This window comes from Macrotis lagotis, chromosome 1 (genome assembly GCF_037893015.1).
Source record: "Macrotis lagotis isolate mMagLag1 chromosome 1, bilby.v1.9.chrom.fasta, whole genome shotgun sequence".
In the NCBI taxonomy this organism is placed as follows: domain Eukaryota; kingdom Metazoa; phylum Chordata; class Mammalia; order Peramelemorphia; family Peramelidae; genus Macrotis; species Macrotis lagotis.
Window position 1 is genome coordinate 832,810,423 of NC_133658.1, and position 7,857 is coordinate 832,818,279.

A 7,857-nucleotide genomic window follows, 5' to 3' on the forward strand; every position below is an offset into this window, starting at 1 on the left:
AGTTATTCCACAATTGATGCAACCCATTCAATTTTTTTAGAAGCTCTGTTTTTTAGGAAGTTAACTATATTGAATGAAAATTTGTCTTCTGGAAATTTCCATCTTTTTGTTTTGATTCTACTCTTTAAAGCAATAGAAGAAATCACTCTATTTTCCATAATATTCCTTCCAATATTTGAAGACAGCAACCACTCTTATAATGGTTTACAAATTCTTTGATATCCTGAACACTCCCCTCTGGACACATACATTCTTTCACTGACCTTTTAAATGCCTGGAGAAGAAAACTAAACAAAATCTACATGTGGTATGACTAATTTTAAAACATTGATTAAACTAGAGGACACTATGCCAATGTCCTCAAGGGAAGATCATTTTAGACTCAAGTCAATCTTTATTATTTTTTTCACATCTCAATCACTATATGGCTCAAACAATATGTCTCTGTCTCTCTATTAAAATTCTGTCACATGTAAAATTCACCTTTCTTTTCTCTTTGCCCCCATTGAAGATTTATAGTGGCTATTAAATCTAAGAATGTTCAAATTTATGAGCAGCTGGTATAATTGTCCCACATCAGGTTTACAATGGAATAAATCTCTCAGTCAACAAATGGACTATCTGAACTACTGCCTCCAGATACACATACAAAACCAAAGAAATATTCAAATAAAACTTTGGTATGAAACGAAATTTCAAGGCAACTTTGTTCTTCAATTTGGAAAGCTCCATCTAAATGTAGAAGTGATGAGCTATTCAATCCTAATGCAGGGTACTTTATCTAGACAATATGATATGCTGAAACATTTTAGCTGATAGTATCTCAATTCATCTGTGGGCACATAGGAGTTGCAAGAGGTTTTCCTTACAAATGAGACTCAGAGGTACTCAATGCAAGTATCATTAACTTAAGCAAAACTGAAACTGGAAGGGGAAAATGGTCTTTTCAAACATCCAACTTTTAAGAGATAGAAGTGAGGAATCTGAAACCAGTTTCTCCCATCCTTAAAGTTTTCTAGTATGCTAGAAGATTAACAGAAATGACCTGAGTCCTCCATTTTCCTCCCGTAGGTTGAAAACCACACATATTCTGTAGAGTAGATGATGAACATGGATACTCCCACAATTCCCAAAGGAGGAGTTAAATAAGAAAAGGAGTATCTCTAACTTTTTTCCCCTTATTCAATTTGCTAACCTTGCTAGATAGTAGCATCACTGGTTAAAAGTTAATTTTTTTTAAAACTTGGTGGTCCCTTAATTGCATGTCTCAAATCATAAGAAAGTAATACTTATCTTTCATTTTAATGGTCATTTCCTAGCTGTCTAATAAAATTCAAGTTTTTGCAAAAGAGCCATAGACTTCTCCTGTCAGCTATTTCTAAATACTGAGACCCTGAGACTACAAATAGTAGACAAAAAACACAATCTTTTGTTATGGAACTATGAACAAAATTTCAATAATGTAATTGATAAACTTGTAGGTAGAAATATACAAATCATCCCTAAGAACAATAATATTCCTGTTCAAAATGATGGGTTGGAAATACTGTAACTGTCCTATCCTTTTATGTTCATCGCTTGCTGGTGGAAAGGGACATGAGATAAACAAATCTTGGAATCAAATTTATATTTTGTTGTTCAATTGTTTTTCAGGCATATCTGATTCTTTGTGACCCCTTTTGGGATTTTCTTGGCAAAAGCATTGGACAGACTTTTAATATCATTCTCTTACTCATTTTTCAGATGAGAAACTGAGGTAGACTGGATTAAGTGACTTGCCCAGGTTCACACAGCTGGTAAATATCTAAGGTCAGATTTGAACTCAGATCCTCCTGTCTCCAGACACAGTGACTTTGTCACTGTTTAAAACTTTCAAATTTTTCCTAAACACCTCATCTCTTTTGCACCTCTCCACCCTCATCAAAACTGGAGCTCTCACAAACTTGTCCAAAGAAAAACAGCAATTATCACAAACATCTCTAGTCATTGGTACCTACAAATTATCCTGATATTGTACTCTACCAGCATGCAAGTATCATTTTTGTAGAATGCCAGCAAAGACATTTATTTCTGCTGTTTTACTTCTGGAGGGAAGGAAACAACAGTTATATTCTTCAGGATATCACAGAGGGATTAGAATTACTTGCTATAAAAAGTGATTGGCCCAAGAATTTATGCAAAACCCAAGATAAAAATAAAATGAATATAATATTTGTATTCTTAAAAAATCATTTAGAAGTCAGTGGCCTCTGTGTTGGAGGGAGGATAATGAAGAGAAGAAAGAAAGAATCGAGGTAGATGGGGAAAGTATATTATATTCAATAGTCATCTTCAGTTTAAATGGATAAAAATATAATATTTCAAAAGCAAATATTTCAAATAAATGACTTGCCCTCCAAAACCAGATTATTACCAACAGTGTGCTGGAGCTAGCTCAATGAGATCATGAAAGCTTGTTGTTAAATTTTCAGTATGAGCATTTACATCTGTATGAGACATTCATTTAAGGGACCACCAAGAAAATACCACAAATTAGGACTTGATTTATTGTTTTGTTAATTTTCTAGACTTGAGAAAATAATGGAGAATTTGTAAATAATGCAACTTAAACTTCAAAGCATGTGTCATATGTACTTTTTTTGGAGAGTTGGTTGTTCAACATTTACCTGATTTCTTCTAACCTTATCAAATAGTTATTATAAGCAGTTGTAAATCCTTCTTCTCCACTACCCCAATTCCTCATCGAGGGGCCAGACTTTTGGTGATGAATGTTTTCAAATTACACGACATTTTCCTAAAACATTTCCAGTTTGGCTTAACCAGCTAGATTTGTATTCCTCTGGCACAGGCTTTTAGTACAGAGAGCCAGTGACATACTACAATACATAATTTCAAATTTCAAAAGCAGAATCAATTTATAGTAACCCAGAAAGAAAATTAAAGAAAAAGAAGAAAAGTCAGTATGAAAATTTAAATGTTTAGCAATGTTATTTGATAGTATCATGTAAACCATAATTTCTCACATAATTCTTGGTCCTTTTTCAAGAAACAATGTCCAGTAAATATTCACATCTTTCATATAGAACAGCAAAAATCATAAAATATCTCATTTATATAGTGCTCTAAGTGTTGTGCCTAGGCTATCCCATTTCATCCTCCCACAACCCTGGTAAGTAGGAACTTTCTATTATTATCCCCATTTTGCAGAAGAGAAACCTGAGGCAGACAGGGATTAAATGATTTGCTCATGGTTCCACACTCAATCCATTAAGTCACCTATAACTACCTCACAATTATGACAGTTCCAAAATATATTCAATATAATTTATAAAAGCAAATTTCCCAATTTGAATGTCAAATAGTGGTAAAGATATTTGCCTCTCCACCTTTCATTTCTTTCCCTTCTTTTTTCCCCAGTAAATAATTTGTTTCTAAAGCATCCTGTACTCAATAGTAAAGTTGTTTTGTATCCTTTAAAGGTATGTGGAAGGGGAAAAATAGTGTATTACTTTTAACTATCTTAAGTACTTTATAAACCTGATGTCTCTGACCACTGTTCATTTATGTCTTCCAGTCAAACTCCAGAAAGAAATGATTCTACTTTCCAGCGGCTGTTAGCCCTAAAAGACCTAAGCACTTAAGAGTTCCCTGCACAGCACTCTTTGCTTTTGGCAGCTGGGTCAGCTTTGCAAAATCAGTCATCTTTGCTAGCTGAGGTTTCAAAGCAAAAATGAAAAACTAAAATAAAATAGGAGAAGAAGGAAGGAAGAGGGAAAAGGAAATTGCTTAAGGGAAACATTTTTCTTGGATATTTTCCATCCTCAGAATTCAAATGAGGAGTATAAAGAAGAAAAATATATGATGAAATTTAATAACTTTCAAAGCATTTGTACAGACTAATGTAAAGTCTTAAATAAAATTTTCTAAAAGTATATTCTTATGTGAACATCCTGTTCCCAGTCAATGCACGTGAAAATTGACTTTCACTAACCTTTGATATTTTCACTTCCAGTTTGTTCATTTTGGATTTACCCCTAGTGGTAGCTGATGATAGTTATACCTCCTCTCCCACACCAGTAATTATTCTAATGTTACAATATACTTATACTTACTTACTTATCTTTGTATTGAATTTTGATTCTTCAGGGATAATTGCTTTCAATATTTAGGTAACATCAGGAATGTTACCTAAAATATAATGATATTAAAAAGATGTTCTCTGGACACTCAAGGCAGCTTCCAAAATTCTGTCCAGTCTATTCTCCAACTCAGTTTCAGTCTCAGTTCATTATTCATCTACATTGACTTCATTTAGCTTCCCATTTACTTCTAGGTCAGAATCTGGACAATATGCTTTCTTCATCCACTTGGTATATCCTGTGCAGATTTTAGAGTATATGATTGGTTTATTAAGGAAAGAAGTAGGTAAGCAAGGAGAAATTAGTAGCTAAGTTCTCATATATTTATTCTCAGGAGGATATCCTGTGCACAAATTCATCCCTGGGAAATCTGTATCAGAACATTCATTATCTTTATCAAGAATATCCTTGTAGAAATACGGGAAGGCAACAGACAGAGTCTCAGTGTTCATTTTCAAAGGCAGATAACAGCTTTCACAATTAACTTAGAAGTAATATAGAGACTTACTATGTTTGCTGTTTTATTGATTCATTTTTTTAGATTTTTGCAAGACAAATGGGGTTAAGTGGCTTGCCCAAGGCCACACAGCTAGGTAATCATTAAGTTCTGAAACCATATTTGAACTCAGGTACTCCTGACTCCAGGGCTGGTGCTCTATCCATTGCAGCACCTAGCTGCCCCTGATTCATTTTTTTATAAAGCATATGACTTCATAGAACAGATAACACCTCTTCTCCAGCAATGATGCTCTCATGTTTCTGTTAAGATTATGCAGAATTCCTTGAGATGTAATCATTTTTTTCAAAAAGCCTATCATTAATATCAAATAAGGCATAAAGCAGAAAGATAATAGGTATAGAATCACAGGATTTCAGAGATAGAGCTAGAAGGGACCTCATAAGTCATAAAATTAAAATGTTTCAATTTACAGATGAGGAAATAGAGTTCAAGAAATGCTCAGTGTCTTACTAAAGGTCACACAGTATTCATCAGAGTCAAAGATGATGTCTTATTCAGAGTTCAGTCAATAACTATATTAAAATACCTACTAGCACCAAACATTATACTAAAAGCTGAAAATATATTGAGATAAAAAATAGTCCTTGCTCTCTCGAGGAGTTCATAATGCAATTAAGGCTGTCGGGAGAAGGAAGGAGGACAACATACACAAGCAAGCTATTCTTAGGATAAATAGAAAAGAAGGAACAGAAAAAGAGGTCTTAGAATTGAGATGACTATATTGTGTGGCCCTATAAATAATCATGTTAGACATTGTGTAGATTGCTCTGAGCTGTACTATCAAATAATCTTTTTTAGAGAAAACCATATATTTTCAGAAATAGGTCTATTAAAAAGGTATACTCATATTTACTTAGGAATTATTGCAAAGTATATTGAAGTTATATGTCCATAATATGTCTTCATGCTATCAGAAGTTCCTTCCTCCTAAAATTGTTAATGAGAGAACAAATTGGACATTCTAGGTCTGGACTGACTCAGAACAGATCAAATTACTTAGGTTGAGAGTTAGGGTACATTGATGCACCATGAACCATAAAATAAAATAAAAAATGATTTTTTTACTAGTAGCAAAGTAAAAAAAAAGATATAATTCCTGAGAAAGAAAAAGGCAATAATTCAAATAAAAAATCCACTTCTCTCTACTTCCATATTCACGACCAGGGGCCATACTAGAAAATAACATTGCTCCCATAAGGGAAGTAGAAATTCTATTAACATTGGTAATAAGGAATTCAAATTAATGAAAATCCCAGAAATGTCCTCCCCATACCCTTTAAAGGGAAATCAACTCAGTATGACACAAGTGCTTTTTTAATGATAGCTGTTTCTAAAAATAGGGTGGTAATGTTCAAAATATTGATAGGTAAAACAACTTTATACAACTTATTTTTAAATTTCACATTTAAAATTTATCTTCCTTTGAGCATCTGTTAATCTACATCACCACTTATGTTTTCCCAGAGAAATATTTGAAGATAAAACAGTTCTACATCTTTAATATAAGAAAGATTGGGAGTAAGTTGTTCAGGGTTATATATAGTATGATATTTAACTCATTCTATATAATTACCAAGATTTTTCTTCAAAGAATAGATTTGAGTAGGTATCTCCCTTGTTTACTTCTGTAGGTAGGGGGAGGAACATAGGAGTGGAATACAATGTCAGAGGTTTTCTGGTGTGTTGGTTAGATTTGCTGAAGTGTTCCCTCTTTTTTCCTTCTTTGTGATATGACATGACTTTCTTGGAGGGAAAAGAAATAAAAGTTGTAAGTTATGTAAAAAACAAAAGATAAGGGGTGGCTAGATGGTGTATTGGATAGAGCACCAGCCCTGGAGTCAGGAGGACCTGAGTTCAAATCCAACCTCAGACAATTAATAATTACCTAGCTGTCTGGCCTTGGGCAAGCCACTTAACCCCATTGCCTTGCAAAAAAGCCTAAGATAATATTATTTCATTTAAAAAAACCAACCCTTTGTCTTTCCTATGTATTTGCTCTAAAGAAGCTTCTAATGGGAAAGCTAGGTGGCACAGTGGATAGAGCACCCGCCCTGGAGTCAGGAGTACCTGAGTTCAAATCCAGCCTCAGACACTTAATAATTACCTAATTGTGTGGCCTTGGGCAAGCCACTTAACTCCATTGCCTTGCCAAAAAAAGAACAATTTAAAAAAAAAGAAGCTTCTAGTTTACTGGAAGGAAAAGTTATTTATAAGCAGTAAAGGAGACAGCCTGAAGAATTATGCTATGATGGAAAGGATGGAAAAAAATGAGGGAATATGGAATAAGGTGAATAACTGTAGTATAAAATAATATTCCATTAAAATAACTTCAATATGTAATGCTCAAATAAAAAATTAGTATTAGAACAGTTTTTATTGAACATCACAGTGCTGAACTTGGTTAAATCTTACCATTGATGAATAATTAATAAACCACTTGCCCCTTTATGAAACTCACAGGAATCTTGGGTGAGGATGTGGAGTGGGACAGTAGAACTCAAAAGTCATCTAGTGCATCCTTTATCTGAACAAGAATCTTCTCTCCACCATAACGTCTTAGTATTTTTATCTGCAAGATGAAATTGTGTAACTTATCTGATAGAGTTGTGGTGATCTTGCTTTGTAAACCTTCAATTTGATTCAATGGATTCATAATTTCATCTATGTGGGTATTTCCTTCAATCATGCCAAATCACCAATAATCTATACCTCCTCCTATTATGTGACTCATGTCAGTGCTCCCTCAGCAGTGATCCAAAAGGTTCTGCCAAAAACAAATACAAGTCACTCCTCAACATTTTTCATTTCTCAGTTGCAAAGCAGTATTTTAGCTACCTAACTAGTTCACCCTCTTTCCTAGTTATATATATATATATATATATATATATATATATATATATATATATATATATCCTAAGTGATAACTTTTTTACTTTTTTATAAACCTTCTTATACAAAAGTCATCTTTGGAAATGCACTGCAGCTTTAAAAAAGAACATTTTTCTTTTCCCACTAGGCTTTGAGTCACCCATAAATTTAGTTTATTAGAGATTACAGTGTTCTCTGACTTATGAGAATTTGGCATCACTAAATTAAAGTCATTATTAAAAAATTTGGATCAAAGAGAAGCTTGGGTTTATTTAAAATGTTAAACAAATTCCCACATACATTCTGGTTCACTGTGTTCTTCCCATTTAT